The sequence below is a fragment of the Amphiprion ocellaris genome, chromosome 20, assembly GCF_022539595.1.
Source record: "Amphiprion ocellaris isolate individual 3 ecotype Okinawa chromosome 20, ASM2253959v1, whole genome shotgun sequence".
Lineage (NCBI taxonomy): Eukaryota > Metazoa > Chordata > Actinopteri > Pomacentridae > Amphiprion > Amphiprion ocellaris.
The window spans coordinates 33160873-33178417 of record NC_072785.1 but is presented as its reverse complement, the minus strand read 5'-3'; the positions used below and the strand labels follow the sequence as shown (position 1 = coordinate 33178417).

The 17545-nt window shown below is 38.5% G+C and overlaps 1 protein-coding gene across 1 annotated transcript in view; it reads left to right on the top strand.

The window, feature by feature from the left end:
* The first annotated feature begins 5130 nt into the window (after positions 1 to 5130).
* LOC111587344 (neuronal PAS domain-containing protein 3) overlaps positions 5131 to 17545 on the top strand; it is a 186562-nt gene continuing 174147 nt past the window's right edge. The window contains exons 1-2 of the mRNA XM_055006220.1: positions 5131 to 5812; positions 7712 to 7801. The gene's annotated coding sequence lies outside the window, so the exon portion shown is untranslated. The remainder of the gene's footprint in view (positions 5813 to 7711; positions 7802 to 17545) is intronic.

Here is a 17545-nt window from a genome sequence, read left to right as displayed (position 1 = left end):
AGGAGGAGGTTCTGTCCTGGACTGTTCCCTGGACTCCATAGAGGAGGTGGGTGAGAGGAGGATGTTGGCAAAGCTCACATCCATCATGGACAATCCCTCTCACCCACTGCATGACACTGTGGGGTCTTTAAGCAGCTCCTTCAGCAGCAGACTGAGACATCCACCCTGCAAGAAGGAACGCTATCACAGGTCCTTCATTCCATTTTTATTTTTAATTTTTAATTTTATTTATTTGATCCATGGGACAGCGCACAAACAACATTAACCCCGTGGGGAGAGATGCATTATGCCAGGTTATAGCACAAGTGCTAATTTCCACCTGTAGTCCCAGAGCAGGCCAAAGATGTGTTGGGTTACATCAATGTTAAAAGAAAAAAGACACAAGATTAAACATTTCAAACATTAAACACAATTAATTCATAAGATCAAACTCCAAAGCCTCTACAAAAAAGTGCTGACACCAAAGCACCTTCAAAATCATCGTTAATGGGTACAAGATTGATCCGAGAGCAGCCGTCGCTTCAGCAAGCGTGAAAACTCATTGAAGTGCTTACATTTTAAAAGCTCTGTGGGTAATTTGTTCCATTGGTTCATTGCAACATAGGAGAACGCTGATCTTCCAAAAGCGGAGTCGAGTTTTCGTATATAACACTCGCCCCGAAGAGAAGTCCGAGTGTCTCGAGAAGAGACTTCAGAACACAGAGGGATAAAAGTCTTTAGCGGTGGCGCAACAGTGCCATGAATTATCCTAAACAATAAGCATAGATTAGAATATCTAATACAATTTTCAAAGCTTAAAATACCATGTTTAGTTAGAATTTTGCAATGATGATATATTCGTGGTTTTTTATCATGAATTTTAAGAGAAGTTTTGTATAAAGATTCAAGAGGCTTAAGAGTAGTAACACATGCCTGTGACCAAGTTGTCATACAGTATCATAAATGTGGTAAAATCATAGCATTTAAATACACATATGATGCTTCAGTGGTTAACGAATTTCTAATATACCGATAGGTTGAAAGATTAAATTTTAAAGTATTTGTTAACCTTTTAATATGTTTCTTAAAGTTTAAGTTTGGATCTAGAATTACACCTAAATACTTGTATTGTTCGACATTTTGAATAGGTTGACCTTCTATCATGACTTTAGGACAATTCTGTAGTTTAAAACTTTTTGTAAAAAACATAGAAACCGTTTTTTCAACATTTAAAGTTAGGCAAGAGTTTTTTAACCAGTTTGATACTTTTCTCATCTCTATTGTAAGTTTTTGAGCCACCTCTTCCACAGTATCACCATGTGTATACACTACAGTATCATCGGCATACATTATTATTTTGGCATTGCAGATGTTTGGAAGGTCATTAATATATAGTGTGAACAGCAGTGGCCCAAGAATAGAGCCCTGCGGTACACCTATGCTGCAGGCTTGCAGTGGAGATGTTTCATTGTTAACTGTGACACACTGTTGTCTGTCGCAGAGATATGACTGAATCCAGTTTATTGTATTTTCATGTAAGCAAAATTGTGATAATTTGTTTATTAATACTTTATGGTTAACGGTGTCGAATGCCTTACGCAAGTCAAGAAAGACAGCTCCTACCACTCCTCCCCCATCAAGTCTGGACTTGATCTTCTCCGTTAGATAGCAGCAGGCAGTCTCTGTGGAATATTGTTTTCTAAACCCAAACTGGACTGGGTGTAACATCTCCAGTGAATTAAGATGATCCATGAGCTGCTCTGCTACTACTTTTTCCAAGACTTTTGAGATTGAGGGAAGAATGCTTATTGGCCGATAGTTTGAGACCTGAAGCTTGTCTCCTGACTTGTGTATAGGCTTGATTATGGCTGTTTTTAAAACTGTGGGAAAGGTGCTCTCAAGTATAGACTGGTTAATCATTTTGGTTAAAGCTGGTGTGAAAGTTTCCTTATGTTCTTTTAAAAATACTGTATCTATACCAAAAATATCCTTAGTTTTACTGCTATTTAGCATAGATATACATTTTAAAACATTGCTTTGATCAACTGTGTGCAATTTTAAAAAAGACTCATCACACTGAAATTTAGAGACACAGCTTATTTGAGAGAATGAGCCTGCCAAATCCAATGCACAGTTAAGAAAATATTGGTTAAAATATAATGCTAGCTCTGTGTTATTGTTTAGGATGGATCCATTTGCTTTAAGTTGTAGAGACTCAAAACTCTTATTTTTCCTACCAGATAGGTTGTCCATACTTTTCCATAATAGCTTGGTATTTCCTTTTGCATCTTTTATCATATTTAAGTAGAAATTTGCTTTTGCACTTCTAAGCTGTGTAATGACTTTATTTCGTAAGAATTTATATGTATAGAAATCCGTATTAAGTTTAGATTTAAAGAACCTTTTAAGAGCAAGGTCTCTCTGTTTCATAAGGTCCCAGAGAGTACTATTAAACCAAGGCAGTAGCTTTTTATTGCTTTTTTTAGATTTGAGTTGTGTATATTTATCAATGATCTGTTTTATAGCGGATAAAATATTTTTACAGGAGAGGTTGCAACAATTGTCAGTTTTGCCACACCAGTCCATTTCTTTAATATCTCGCTCTAGAAGAGCTCGATTTTTCTTGGAGATATATGGGAATTTTAAATTATTTATTTTTTGCTCGTTTTTATAGCGTGATTTATTTAACTTTCTAACTACCAAGGTGAGATTATGGTCAGACAATCCCACAATGAAATTGTAGGTTTTGGATATTCTATCTTTTTTATTAGTAAATATTAAATCGATTAATGTTTGAGATGTTTTTCCAATTCTGGTTGGTGTAGTGATCAGTTGAGTCATTTGCATTGCATTTGTTAAATCTTTAAGATTTTTCCTTTCCTTTTTATTCAGCCAATTGGCATTAAAATCGCCCATTAAAAGCACTTCACTACTTTCACACCTCTTCAAAATTTCTTTCAAACCAACATAAAATTTAACAGGTGTATTTGGTGGTCTATACACTGAGAGTATAATAAAAGACATTTGTGGTGAAAGAGTAATCTTCACACCAACACACTCCACAGTTTTTGTTGGTAAGTCTATTTGTTGACTCTGAAAGCATTCTTTGATGTACACGAGGACCCCGCCTCCCCCTTTTCCTTCTCGGTCCCTCCTGTACGCCTTATAACCCGGAATTGTAAAAACCGATGCCGATGTAGTTGGCTTAAGTTTAGTCTCGGTTATACATAGATAGTCCAGGTTTGAGTCAATTAGCAGATGTTGCAATTGATCTGCTTTTGTTTTTATACCATTAATATTTATATGTCCACCAAATATTCCTTTTGGTTTGTTTTGTGGATTCCACAGGACAGACGCATGGTTAACAGTTTGGAAAAGTTTAGTTTTGTGCTGTTTAGCTGCAACAACAGACTGTAGAGTGTCCAGATTGTACTTACATACTCGGGCACTGTTGTTTCTCGCTTTAGGTATCCCGTTTGCAGAGTTGTTACCGTGTGACGTTATGATGGAAGCGTGTGGAGTGCAGATTCCAAGAGCTGAGAGTGGTGTAGACAGAGGTGTAGGCACCGGCCGCTGTCGCAGAGTCATAGGTGGTAGCCCAGGATGCTGCAGTGGTGGAAGCTGCAGTGGTGATAGCCCAGGGCGCTGCAGTGATGGAAGCTGCAGTGGTGATAGGCCAGGACGCTGCAGTGGTGATAGCCCAGGATGCTGCAGTGGTGGAAGCTGCAGTGGTGATAGCCCAGGACGCCGCAGTGGTCCATCTGCTATAAGACTGAACAACATCAGCATCACTGGCTGATGTTAACATAAACTCGACTATATCATTACCACCCCAAACCATAAAATTTGCACTGACATTCTTGCACTGCACATCTTTGCACTTTTAAACTTTATTTTTATTTTTTATTTTTATTTTTTCTGTTAAGCCACTTTATCCTCATCTCTCACCCTTGTATATACTGTAAATATTATTACTATTGTTCTATTATTATTTTATTCTTATCACTACGTCCACTGTTACATAAGCTGCTGTAACAATGTAAATTTCCCCTGGAGTGGGGAGAAATAAAGAACTTTATCTTATCTATCTTATCTTTCTCTAGTCAACGTTTCCTCAAAAGACAACAGGACATAAACACGACACAATATGACAGAAAAAAATTTAATTAAGACACAAAATGACAAAAAAGATACAAAATGACAGAAAATGACAAACCAGACAATAAACAAGGAAGAAAACAACAAAAATCAGACAGAAAACGACCTAAATGAGACACAACATGACAAAAATGGACCAAAACTAAGACACAAAACAACAAAAAACAAGACAAAATGACATAAACAAGACACAAAACAACAGAAATGAGACAACATATGACAGAAAATGATTTAATTAAGACACAAAACAAAAAACAAGACAAAATGAAAGAAATAAGTCACTTCTGAGTTTCAATTTTCCAATGGTTCTTGAATGTATCACATCTCATAATGGAAGATTTCACCTTAAAATTGAAAAAATTAGACATAAAATGGCATAAAACAAGAAGAATTGGATGTAAAATGATAAAAGGGAAACAAAAAAATTACAAAGACAAGACAAAACCACAGGAAGGAAACAAAAAGAGACACAAAGTGAGAAAAACGAGACACTATGAAGACAAAGAGAGAACTAAGAGATGTAAAACAACAAAAAAAAAGATTAAATGACACAAAACTGCAAAAAATCAGGGCAGCTTTAAGGTTCAGTTTCACTTAGGAGATCTCAAATGTGGAGATTGAGAGTAAAGGCAAAAGTTTTTACCAGTGGTGGTCCGTTTTAATATCTTCTCATTAATCTTTTTCCATTATTCCCAATAACCTGTTCTCTTCACTTCATAGTGTTTATATTAGAGATTTTATCCAATCATATTTCAGCCATCATGTGTTGCCAGGGGCAAAGAAATCTGCCCGAATCCAAAGCGCTTGTAGCCCAATCAAACTGTTGCTTTAACCAATCAGATTTCAATTTGCTGACCTCAGAGGGGCCATCTTGCAGGCGTACGATGACGTAAGCATTTTCACGTCCTCTGATTGGATGGTCAGAGAGCTTAGCCGAAGCTAGTGATTCCTATCGTTAGTGACCTGTACAAGCTAAAACTTTAATAAAGTATTAAAAGCTGTTTTTTAAAAACTTGTAGCGGCTAACGGGAGGGTTGATTTAGATTTAGATTTAGATTATTGATTTGGTCGCAGATCTACTCAGAAAGACGTTTCCAAGGCGGACTTCCCAAAAAAAGCTGGACATTGTGAGGAAAAACCGACCAACACCGCAGCTAACAACCCCGGAGCTAGCAACCCCAGAGCTAACAACCCCGGAGCTAACTAGCAACCCCAAAGCTAACTAACAACCCCGGAGCTAACAACCCCGCAGCTAACTACCCCGGAGCTAGCAACACCGGAGCTAGCAACCCCGGAGCTAACAATCCCGGAGCTAACAACCCCAGAGCTAACAACCCCGGAGCTAACTAGCAACCCCAAAGCTAACTAGCAACCCCGGAGCTAACTAGCAACCACGGAGCTAACAACCCCGGAGCTAACACCCCGGAGCTAACTGGCCACCAGCCTGTGAAAGGGTTTGTCGCCTCTTTCATCTCTAACTATGAGCGGTATCTTTGGCTCAGTTTATTCCAGAAATACCCCCGGACAGACCAGACTTCCAGCATTAACCTCCATTGATAGAAAAGGACTGAATATTGGAGTTGAAACACACAGGTCGCTGCTAGCACAAAAACAGTGAAGTCTTTGTGAGGAAAGAAAGGAAGATGTATTTTGTGTTAAATAATCACAAGTTTTGGTGAGTAAAATGAATTGTATTTACGTATATCTATATATCATTTAAGTCATTTTATTGGGTTAATATTGATACTCTTGCCAGATGGGATGTCTGTGGTTGCAAGTGAAAGGAGACTCACAATAATATTTTTTATTTGTATAACGCTTTTCAAAATACTCAGACACTTCACATAGTTACATTATAAATTCAGTTGTTAAATAATTTTAATGGGGTTTTTTGCTTTAATGATGACATTCAATGCTCACTACATGATGCAGCGTCCTGTTTTACTGCGTTTCTGTATAATATTGATGGTTCTAGAGGCCGTAGCATCATAATGATGGTAATAAGAGGTTGAATGATTCAGGTAGGACTACACCGAAGGCCCAGGTGTAAAATGCACTGCCCAATGGTTTTTATTCACCGTTTGCTCATTTTTCACTGTGAGATGACACAAAAACGGCAAAAAAACAAAAGATGAGACACAAAATGACACAAGAATGACAGAAAACAAAAAAATAGACACAAATGAGACATAAAATGATGCAAACAAGACACAAAATGACACAAGAATGACAGAAAACAAAAAAATAGACACAAAATGACCAAAAACTGGACATGAAATGACTAAAAATGAGACAAAGCAACACAAGACATGAAGCAACCAAAAAAAACCAACAACAAAATGATACAAATGAGGCATAAAAGGACAAAAAAATAGACACAAAGCAAATAAAAATGGGCTAAAAACACACAAACAACATGACAGTAATAAACAGAGAAGCTGCTGACACTCAGACGTTTAATAAACATATTTTGAGCAAGAAAATAAAAATCAGACACGGAGCTGATAATAAAGATCAAAACACTCACAGTAATAGACGGTATAGATTCAGACTGTCAGGTTGTAACACACACACACACACACTCTCTCTCTCTCTCTCTCTCTCTGTCTCTCAGGTTGTGTATCAGCTAACATGTAATTAACCCGCCGACCCGAGCCGTGTTGCAGCTTTGTGTCGTGTTGTCGAGTCGAGTGTGTAGCTGATCTCCACACTCACCTGTGCTCGTCTGTGATTGGCTGTGGAGCGTTGCGGCGTGATGCTGGCATTAAGACTCCATTAGACACACTCCGGATGGGATGGAGGAGAGAGAGCAGACTAAACATCCTGGCTATAATATAAATATGATCATCTGTATGATAATAAATATGATAATCTGTTTAAACCAGCGGGCTGCACAGTGGCGTAGTGGTTAGCACTTTCGCCTTGCAGCGAGAAGATCCCTGGTTCACGTCCCGGCTTTCCCGGGATCTTTCTGCATGGAGTTTGCATGTTCTCCCTGTGCATGCGTGGGTTTTCTCCGGGTACTCCGGCTTCCTCCCACAGTCCAAAAATATGCTGAGGTTAATTGATCATTCTAAATTGCCCGTAGGTGTGAATGTGTGAGTGCTTGTTTGTCTATATATGTAGCCCTGCGACAGACTGGTGACCTGTCTAGGGTGTCCCCTGCCTTCACCTGAGTCAGCTGGGATAGACTCCAGCCCCCCCCGCGACCCTAGTGAGGATTAAGCACTGTATAGATAATGGATGGATGGATGTTTAAACCAGCTGGAAATGTGACCACTGGTGACTCCATCTTCATCACAAATTTAGTTTTTGAAGTCTTCCACAGGTTTTTACCGTGTTTCTCTGGGAACCTTGATGCTAGATTTTCTTTCTTTGTTTGGTGCTTTTTGACAGGATTTTTGTACGCTCTGGGTTCTGTAATGAATCTGCCTCAGATGGTTCTTCCAGATGATTCTGTACATGTTGAAAACTGGACTAGGATCCAGAATGTCTATTGATCTGTCAGCTGATTATCAGATATGATCAATATGTTTTATAGTTTCTGACGATGACCTCCTTCTGTGTGTTTCAGTCTCTGGACGGCTTTGTATTTGCACTAAACAAGGAGGGAAGATTCCTCTACATCTCTGAGACCGTCTCCATCTACCTGGGCCTGTCGCAGGTAACACTCACCTGTCTGCTCTACCTGAGGTTTACCTGTTCTACTGCTGGTTTTACCTGTAGATTTACCTGTTCTGCTGCTAGATTTACCTGTTGTGATGCTAGATTTGCCTGTTGTGATGCTAGATTTGCCTGTTGTGATGCTAGATTTACCTGTTCAGATGCTGGATTTACCTGTTCTGATGCGAGATTTACCTGTTCAGATGCTAGATTTACCTGTTGTGATGCTAGATTTACCTGTTGTGATACTAGATTTACCTGTTCTACTGCTAGATTTACCTGTTCTGATGCTGGATTTACCTGTTGTGATGCTAGATTTACCTGTTGTGATGCTGGATTTACCTGTTCTGATGCTGGATTTACCTGTTGTGATGCTAGATTTACCTGTTCTGATGCTGGATTTACCTGTTCTGATGCTAGATTTACCTGTTCTGATGCTGGATTTACCTGTTGTGATGCTAGATTTACCTGTTGTGATGCTAGATTTACCTGTTCTGATGCTGGATTTACCTGTTTTACCACTAGATTTACCTGTTCTGATGCTAGACTTACCTGTTCTGCCGCTGGGTTTACTTGGTCTGATGCTAGATTTGCCTGTTCTGACGCGGGATTTACCTGTTCTGATGCTGGATTTACCTGTTCTGATGCTGGATTTACCTGTTCTACTGCTAGATTTACCTTTTCTGATGCTAGATTTACCTGTTCTGATGCTGGATTTACCTGTTCTGATGTTAGATTTACCTGTTCTGATGCTAGATTTGCCTGTTCTGATGCTGGATTTCCCTGTTCTGATACTAGATTTACCTTCTCTGATGCTTGGTTTACCTGTTCTGATGCTGGATTTACCTGTTCTACTGCTAGATTTACCTGTTCTGATGCTAGATTTACCTGTTCTACTGCTAGATTTACCTTTTCTGATGCTAGATTTACCTGTTCTGATGCTTGATTTACCTGTTTTACCACTAGATTTACCTGTTCTGATGCTAGACTTACCTGTTCTACCGCTGGGTTTACTTGGTCTGATGCTAGAGTTACCTGTTCTGATGCTGGATTTACCTGTTCTGACGCTGGATTTACCTGTTCTGACGCTGGATTTACCTGTTCTGATGCTTGATTTACCTGTTCTGATGCTAGATTTACCTTCTCTGATGCTAGATTTACCTGTTCTGATGCTAGATTTACCTTCTCTGATGCTTGGTTTACCTGTTCTGATGCTTGGTTTACCTGTTCTGATGCTTGGTTTACCTGTTCTGATGCTAGATTTACCTTCTCTGATGCTTGGTTTACCTTCTCTGATGCTTGGTTTACCTGTTCTGATGCTTGGTTTACCTGTTCTGATGCTTGGTTTACCTGGTCTGATGCTAGATTTACCCGTTCTTAAGTCCATAACTCCTCCAGGAACATATTTTCTGAAAGGTTCCTCTAACAAACAGAGTTCCGCCATTGTGTTCACAGTACCTTGAGGTTCTCTTGATTCTGAAAGTGTATTTCTGGTGATTAAACTGAAACAAAGAAAAAGAGAAGTGAAAGTAAACAAAGACAGGAAGCTAAATTCTTCCTTTATCCATCACAGAACATTAATCTTCTAGGTTAAAGTCCCTCTGCTGGTTGGTACCTCTAAAACTATTTCAGCCACTTTTGTACGACGTCCTGAATCACGTTTATTTCAAGATTAACGCAACGTTCCCTTCAGAATGGAGCTGAGATTAGTTTAAATGTACGGAAATATTTCGTTTTATGGACAGATATTTCTGGCTGTATTCTGTATTTCTGTCTCCATCTTTATTTCTTTCTGTCTCTGTTTTTATTTCTTTCCATCTTTATTTCTATCTCCATTTTTATTTCTTTCCATCTTTATTTCTTTCCGTGTCCATTTTTATTTCTTTCTGTCTCTGTCTTTATTTCGTTTTATCTCTGTCTTTTTTTATTTCCGTCTTTACTTCTTTCTGTCTTCATCTTTATTTCTTTCTGTCTCCATCTTCATTTGTTTCTGATTTTGTCTTTTATTTCCATCTTCATTTCTTTCCGTCTTTGTCTTTTCTTTCCGTCTTTATTTCTTTTTGTCTTTGTCTTTTCTTTCCATCTTCCTCTCTCCTCTCTGTTCCGTCTCTCCTCCATCTCTCTCTCTCTCCATCGTTACCAAAGACAATTCCCAACAAATTAAGGCTCATTTAAAATCTCATCAGCTCGTCGGACGGTTGTTGATTTGTGCAGTGAGCGACGACACATATTTTATTGCAGCGGGCGCGTGTGTGAGAAAGTGTGTGTGTGAGAGTGTGTGTGGACATTCATTGTAGTCTGTCAGCTCTCTGACAAGCTCTGCGTCTCAATTGGTTCACTCTGCAGCAGCTCCGGTTAATAGAGACACACGTCCATCCTGAAGGTCGACACACCGACCTTGGAGGCGCTAATAAGTCGCTATTGACAAGCTGTGTGTGTGTGTGTGTGTGTGTGCGCGTGTGTGTGTGTGCGTGTGTGTGTGTGTGCGTGTGTGTGTGTGTGTGCGTGTGTGCAGCTGAATTAAAGGGATTCTCTTCGTCTTATTTCTGTTTACTTCGTAGCTTCTGTGCAGCAAAATGTTAATATTTGTCCCTGAAAAAAACCCAAAAGCTGTTTTTCAGGCGTGTTTCCATCTTTTGGTTTCTGCTTGTATGAAGTTAGTGTTGCTGGTTTTACACGCTTGTTGTCGTCACTAGAAGCCACTTTCTAGTCATGACAACAAGTGCGTAAAACCAGCGTAAATCCATCGTTATTCCTTTACATCTTTATTTCTTTCCATCTTTGTTTCTTTCCATCTTTATTTCTTTCTGTCTCCGTCTTTATTTCTTTCCATCTTTGTTTCTTTCCATCTTTATTTCTTTCTGTCTCTGTCTTTATTTCTTTCAATCTTTATTTCTTTCCATCTTTACTTCTTTCCGTCTTTATTTCTTTCTATCGCCATCTTTATTTCTATCTCCATCTTTTTTCTTTCTGTCTTTATTTTTTTCTATCTCCATCTTTGTTTATTCCCATCTTTATTTCTTTCTGTCTCTGTCCTTATTTCTTTCTGTCTCCATCTTTATTTCTTTCTATCTCCATCTTTATTTCTTTCACTCTTTATTTCTTTCTGTCTCTGTCTTTCTGTATTTCTGTCTTCATTTCTTTCCATCACCATCTTTATTTCTTTCTATTTCCATCTTTATTTCTTTCTGTCTCCATCTTTGTTTATTTCCATCTTTATTTCTTCCCGTCTTTGTCTTTATTTCTTTCTATCTCCATCTTTGTTGCTTTCATCTTCATTTCTTTATATCTCCATCTTTATTTTTTCAATCTTTATTCCTCTCCGCCTTTATTCCTTTCCGTCTTTATTTCTTTCTGTCTCTGTCTTTATTTCTTCCCGTCTTCATCTTTATTTCTTTCCATCTTTATTCATTTCTGTCTATTTCTTTCTGTCTCCATCTTTATTTCTTTCTATCTCTGTCTTTATTTCTTTCTGAGGGAGAGTGGAGATATTTTCTGATCTTCTTCTGCACCATCGGGTAGAAACCAGGAGATGTTGTATTCAGCTGGTGTTATGATCCGAATCTGCTCTTTATTAAACTACTGCAGTGATGAAGCTGAAATGTGTGAAAGTTGAACACCAGTTTGCTGTTTGGCATAAAGAGTGTTGGACTTTTTGACCAGCACCTGTCGTTTCTACTGTATCAGCAGTCAGAGCTTGTTTCTTTCAGCTTATCTGATCTGAATCTGAGCAGTTTGGTGCCTGAACTCGGCGTGAGAAATGTTCAGATCTGATCATCGGTTTACTTATGTGGGGATGAAGATGTGATTTTCATGCTGAAAGACAAGATGGTGAGATGCAATGAGGAGAGTCTTAAAGGGATAGTTCGGGATTTTTGACATGAATCTCTATGGCATCCCTATCATTAGTAACGTACACTCTCACTGTCTTACCCCCGACAGTGTCCCGTGAGCCGAGTTCTGGTCCGGTTCTGGTCGCGGCGAAAGTAGTCCGGCAGGTTTCCAGGGTCACTTAAATAAAACGTATTTCTTCTAAAAACAGCATGTGTTCAAAAGAGTGATTTATTTGCATCACAAAACCCTTTTCCACGAAAAAGTCACACCACGTAATCACTTGGCACTACTTCCTGTCCCGTCGTATCAATGCGCTGTCCTCCAGCTGACTGCTGCGTACATGTGTTGATATCAACAACACATGCACAATCAATGCGCGCTGCCTGGAGGACAGCGCGCATTGATATATGTGTTGATATCAACACATGTACGCAGCAGTCAGCTGGAGGACAGCGCGTAGAGATTCATGTCAAAAATCCCGAACTATCCCTTTAAGGCAGTAGAACATGAAATATCTGTGTATAATAAGCATAAAATATCACATGACTGAACGTACACGACTGCAGAAACCAATCAGAATCAGTCTGAGGTCAGTGGCAAGTATGGCAAGAGTGAGTTTCATTTTTTTTGGTATTTAAACCTAAAACCGTCCAAAAATAATGCATAATTTGTCTACAAGTACTTGAAACCTGTCCAAAATGACACTTTTCCCAACAATAAAGACTTTAAATCTGTCTAAAATACCCTAAAATCTGTAGAGAATTCAAAAAAAATTAATCCAAAGTGACCTAAAGCTTGTCCACAATTACTAAGAACTAGGCCAGAATGACTTGAAATCAGACTAAAATGATTGAAAACTTGTCAAAAATTATTACTAATAAATCTAGCATCATAATTATTATTGGAACACAAAATAGACTCCACTGTGTTTTTAGTTATTTTATGTGCTTTGCTTGTTTTTATTTATTGTACTGTGTTTTTAATGTGTGAGAGCCTTTTCAATGTTTGAGTGTGTTTTTTAAATTTTGTTTTACAGCTGTGACAGCCGTGTTTTTACTTGGAACAGACAATAAAATTATCTATTATTATTATTATTATTATTATTATTATTATTATTATTATTATTATTATTATTATTATTATTATTATTATTATTATATTATTATTATTTATTATTATTATTATTATTATTATTATTATTATTATTATTATATTATTATTATTATTATTATTATTATTATTATTATTATTATTATTATTATTATTATTATTATTATTATTTTGAACTTGTTTCGAGATGTTCTGGACAAATTTCAAGTCTAAATATCTAAAAACTGGAACCTTTTCTGGTCAAACATCAGATTCTACTGATGTTAGAGCCTCAACAGTTGGAGAAATGTGGACCAAAGACTGTATTTTAGTAGAAACATGGATCCATCCATATGTATATACACCTATAGGGACTTTATGGAGACACTAGACCACCTTCAGTTGACTGTTTTGCGCTTTAATCCATTTTCTAGGACCAGTAATTAAAACTGTTCTGGAGGGAAACTATCCTACATGTGTTCTCATCATATTTTAATGGTTGTGGAGTTTGATTTCTGGAGATACTGAGTCTTTCCTGATCAGAACATAACAAATCTGTAAAGTCTGGAGAGAGTCTGAGAGTTTCGTGTTTCCTGAATCCAGTCTGATCTTCCGTCCTCTGACTGGACATCATTCTCAAAGCCTCTTCTCAGCGTCTCTGAGCAGTTTTCTTGACAGAAGCTCGTATTTAGCGTCTGACACACATCCTGTCTCTCCATTAGTTTGATGTGAACTCTGTGTAAATTAGATGTAGGAGGCTCTCGGATAGGAGGAACGAGGGAAAAAGGCCAATCAGCTTACCAAATTAACAAGGAAGGTACATCGCCGAGCCTCCCTCTTCTTCCTGGATTAATTCCCCCACCAAGATTGATTGATGATTTCTATCAAATAATTGATTAATTGTCAAATCGGGTCCCCTAAGCTTTACCGCCAGCTCCGCCGAGCCGGTTATCTTGTTCTCCCGGCATTTATCAGCTGCTGAAGAAGTGGCACGCCGATTAAAAAAAGTGAAGCCGGAGATGGCGGCAGTAATCCTGCATGTGTACACAGAGTTTGTCAACCTCCATCCTCCTAATTGCTCCCCTTCTCCTTTAATCGCTGCCCTTCCCTCTTCTTCATTTTTCCTTTAAAGGAAGGAAAATATATCGCTAATTATTTTTCAACTTTAATTAGATGGCAGCGGGCGGGAATAATGGCCGGGTGGTGGCGGGAGGTGAGCGGGGGATTCTTTTTAAGCCTTTCGACAAATTGATGAGGTTATGAATTTCCAGCGCCGCAACAATCTGCAGCAGATTTATGTGTAAAGAGGATTTGCTGGTTTAACTCGTTTCTGGGCGTCTCGGTGGCGGACGTGGCTGGCCAATCAAACAGGTCGTTAATAGAGTCATTAACAAAGAGGGGAGCTGTAATTAAACGGCTCCGGCTCCGCTGGCTTCACCCAGGAAAACTTTTCCTCGTTTTTCAGTCTTAATTCTCCGCAGTAAAAAGTTGACAAGCTGCAGTTTGTTATGTTTCTCTGTCAGCGGCGGATGGACACTAAATCAGAACTTCACTGGGAACTTCCTCCTGGTGGATTTTACGGGGTCAGTCCAGGTGATTTCATACAGCAACCAGATTAGATTCTCTTTATCACTAGTTTGCTTTCAAAATAACAAAAAAATGGACCCTTGACTCGCCACACAGACTTGTTTTCAGGAATTCTGGAGAAGTTTTTAATAATTTTTGACAGCTTTCAGTCAAAACAGAAACTTTCTGAGGCTCCAGTCCCATCCTACCTTCAAGATTATACACTTTTTTCTGTTTTCTGTCACTCTAGAAGCATAAACTTATTATTAATCCTCAGATTTATACTTGCTATAGATTCTTCTCACATGATTTTCAACTCCTAACTCATCCATATCTTTGAGAAAACTCAGAAAATTAAATACATCAAAACATGCAGCTCAATCAGGGACTTTCGGTAGAGATTTGTCTTACAGTTTTTACAAAATTGTAAAAACTTGTGTTAGAAATGCTAATTAAAATAATGTAAATATCAATTAAAAAAATAAACCATTTGTCTTTGTACCCTTGTAGCTCTCAATGATTAAAAAGTAGAAACCATTTAAAGTTTAAACAGGTCACAAGACTTTAAATGTTATTTGTCTAAATCCATGTTTTGATATCTTTTAGGTTTAAGTTTTATGCATTTTTGGAAGATTCTGATTTTCCAGGTGAACAGATATTATAGGATTTTAAAAATCTGCATCCAGGAGGTCAAAGATTAACTTATTGCCTCATAAAAATGAAAAAAAAAATGGTGCAGTCTCCAATCCATGCTGGTATAGTGTCTTTGGTTGACATTTCACCAACATCAGTAGAGCCTGATCTGTGGAAAGTTTGACCAAACAAGGTTCCAATTTGTAGATATTTTTAACTTGAAATCTGTCCAAAAATACAGAAAACTTACCAAAAATAAGACAAAGACTGTCCAGAATGAGTCAAACCTGTCTGAAATGTTAAAAATGTTTCTTAAGAACATTCACAAAAAAATCTACCAAAATCCAGCAAATTTCACAGGATTTTGGTTGATTTTTATGTGTATGTTCTTAAAGAAAATATTAGAAGTTTTACTGATATATATGGAATCACTTTAGATATTTTTAGGATTTTTTTAGAAGATTTGTACTCATTTTTTAAAAAAGATTTACAAGAATTTTCTTGTCAGATTTGGGGGATTTAAAAAAAAAAACTTTTAAGGCAAACTTTTAAGGAATTATTGGAATTTTCTTCCTGAAGGTTTTGCAAATTTTCAGAAATTTAGGGAATTTTTTTGCTGAATTTTTGGATTTTTTTCAGACAGAGAAACAATATTTTTTGCTGCCCGTAAATGAAGACAACAGGAGGGTTAAAGTGGCCGGCAGGCTGGACCAGGAGGAGGAGAGCTGGGAAATGGGGAAATGCAAATTCCAGCTAAAATGTCGAGAAAACGTGGATTTCAGAGAATGACTACAGCCTGTGGGTGGTCAGGAGTGGTTTCCGGATTCAGAAATAGTGAAATGTAGGGACAGTTTTCATAGAAAAGTCATCTTTTACAAAAAAACCACACCTGTATAATTTGTTGAGTTCACGGTCGTGGCATTAAAAGTTTTACAGTATAGCATTAAAATGGCATTAAAAAGCATTAAATTTGACTGGCTGATATCTGCAGAAACCCTGTTAGAGGGAGGTAGAAAGAAGAAGAAGACTTTTTATTCTGTGAAGTCCGTGTTTTACTTCTTTTGGTTTCAGGCTTTAATTTATGGGACAGTGCAGAGTGACAGGAAACATGGGGAGAAGAGTAAATGGCCGTAAGTCAGACTGGAACTCGTGGTTATAGTCCAGGTTTATACCGTCACATGAAACCTTCCAGTGATGCAGTTAGAGGCTCATACCGACGTCATTCGTTGATCCTCAGAACGTTCCTCAGACCAACATCTTCTACTAAACTAATCTGAATACAGTCTGTAGATAACTACTTCTCTGTAGCATTTGTTAGCTTGTCTTGTCTTAGTTTGTCTTTACATCCATCCAGTCTGAAGCCTCCCTCATGTTAGTTTCGAGACGTGATGACGTCCATCCTTAGTCCTGATCCACATCCAGCCTCCTGTGATCCTGGTTAGTCTGTCTGGAGCAACAGACTCTCACTATAATAATAAACAAACCGCGCCATAAAATAATTGTGGGTGTGAATTAATTTATGCATTTACAGCGTGTTAACTTGCCCAGCCCTAATATAAATATAGAATAATACTATTTTTATTAATGTTTATCGGACCCGTCTGGATCCTCAGAAACATTCAGATGCTCTAAAATCAGGAGGTCAAAGCGGTTAAAACTTGTTGGTTTTCACAGGAAGCAGGTGGATGAAAGCGTTGCCTCTCTGTGGAGAATCTGTCTCCTCAAACACCCTGTTGATCCACACATGCACGGACACACGTGCACGCTCATGTACGTGTCCTGGTGTGTCTGCATGTGTGCTGACGAGAGGCTGCAGCTGCCCTCTTAGTGATCTAATAGAGACGTGTGTGTTACTGTGTGTTACTGTATGTGTGTTACCGTGTGTGTGTTACCGTGTGTGTGTTACAGTGTGTGTATGCAGCAGATGGCGGTCTGTCCTCTGCCTGATGGTCCAGAGGAAAATAATAACTGCGTCGTCTCGTCCAGACCTAAATTAGTCTGCTGGACTGAAGCCTGTTTCTGCCCAGCTGAGGCCTGAGCCAGGATTTGTTCACGCCAGGAACATATGCCGCAAAACACACGCTAAAACGCACACACTAAAACACACACGCGCTGCAGGCATGACGTTACAGGTAACATGAAGAATTTCTCTTTAAAATGGTGCCGACTATTAGAATAAAGTTTTAAGAAAAGCTAAAAATCTGGAGAATCTGCCTGACGTGGATAACTGCAGAAATAACCTGAGAGTACAGACAGGTTACAGACAGACAGGTTACAGACAGACAGACAGGTTACAGACAGAAAGACAGACAGACAGGTTACAGACAGACAGACAGACAGACAGGTTACAGACAGACAGGTTACAGACAGACAGACAGACAGACAGATTACAGCCAGACAGGATACAGACAGACAGGTTACAGACAGACAGACAGACAGACAGACAGACAGACAGGTTACAGACAGACAGACAGGTTACAGACAGACAGACAGGCAGGTTACAGACAGACAGACAGGTTACAGACAGACAGACAGGTTACAGACAGACAGGATACAGACACACAGGTTACAGACAGACAGACAGGTTACAGACAGACAGACAGGTTACAGACAGACAGACAGA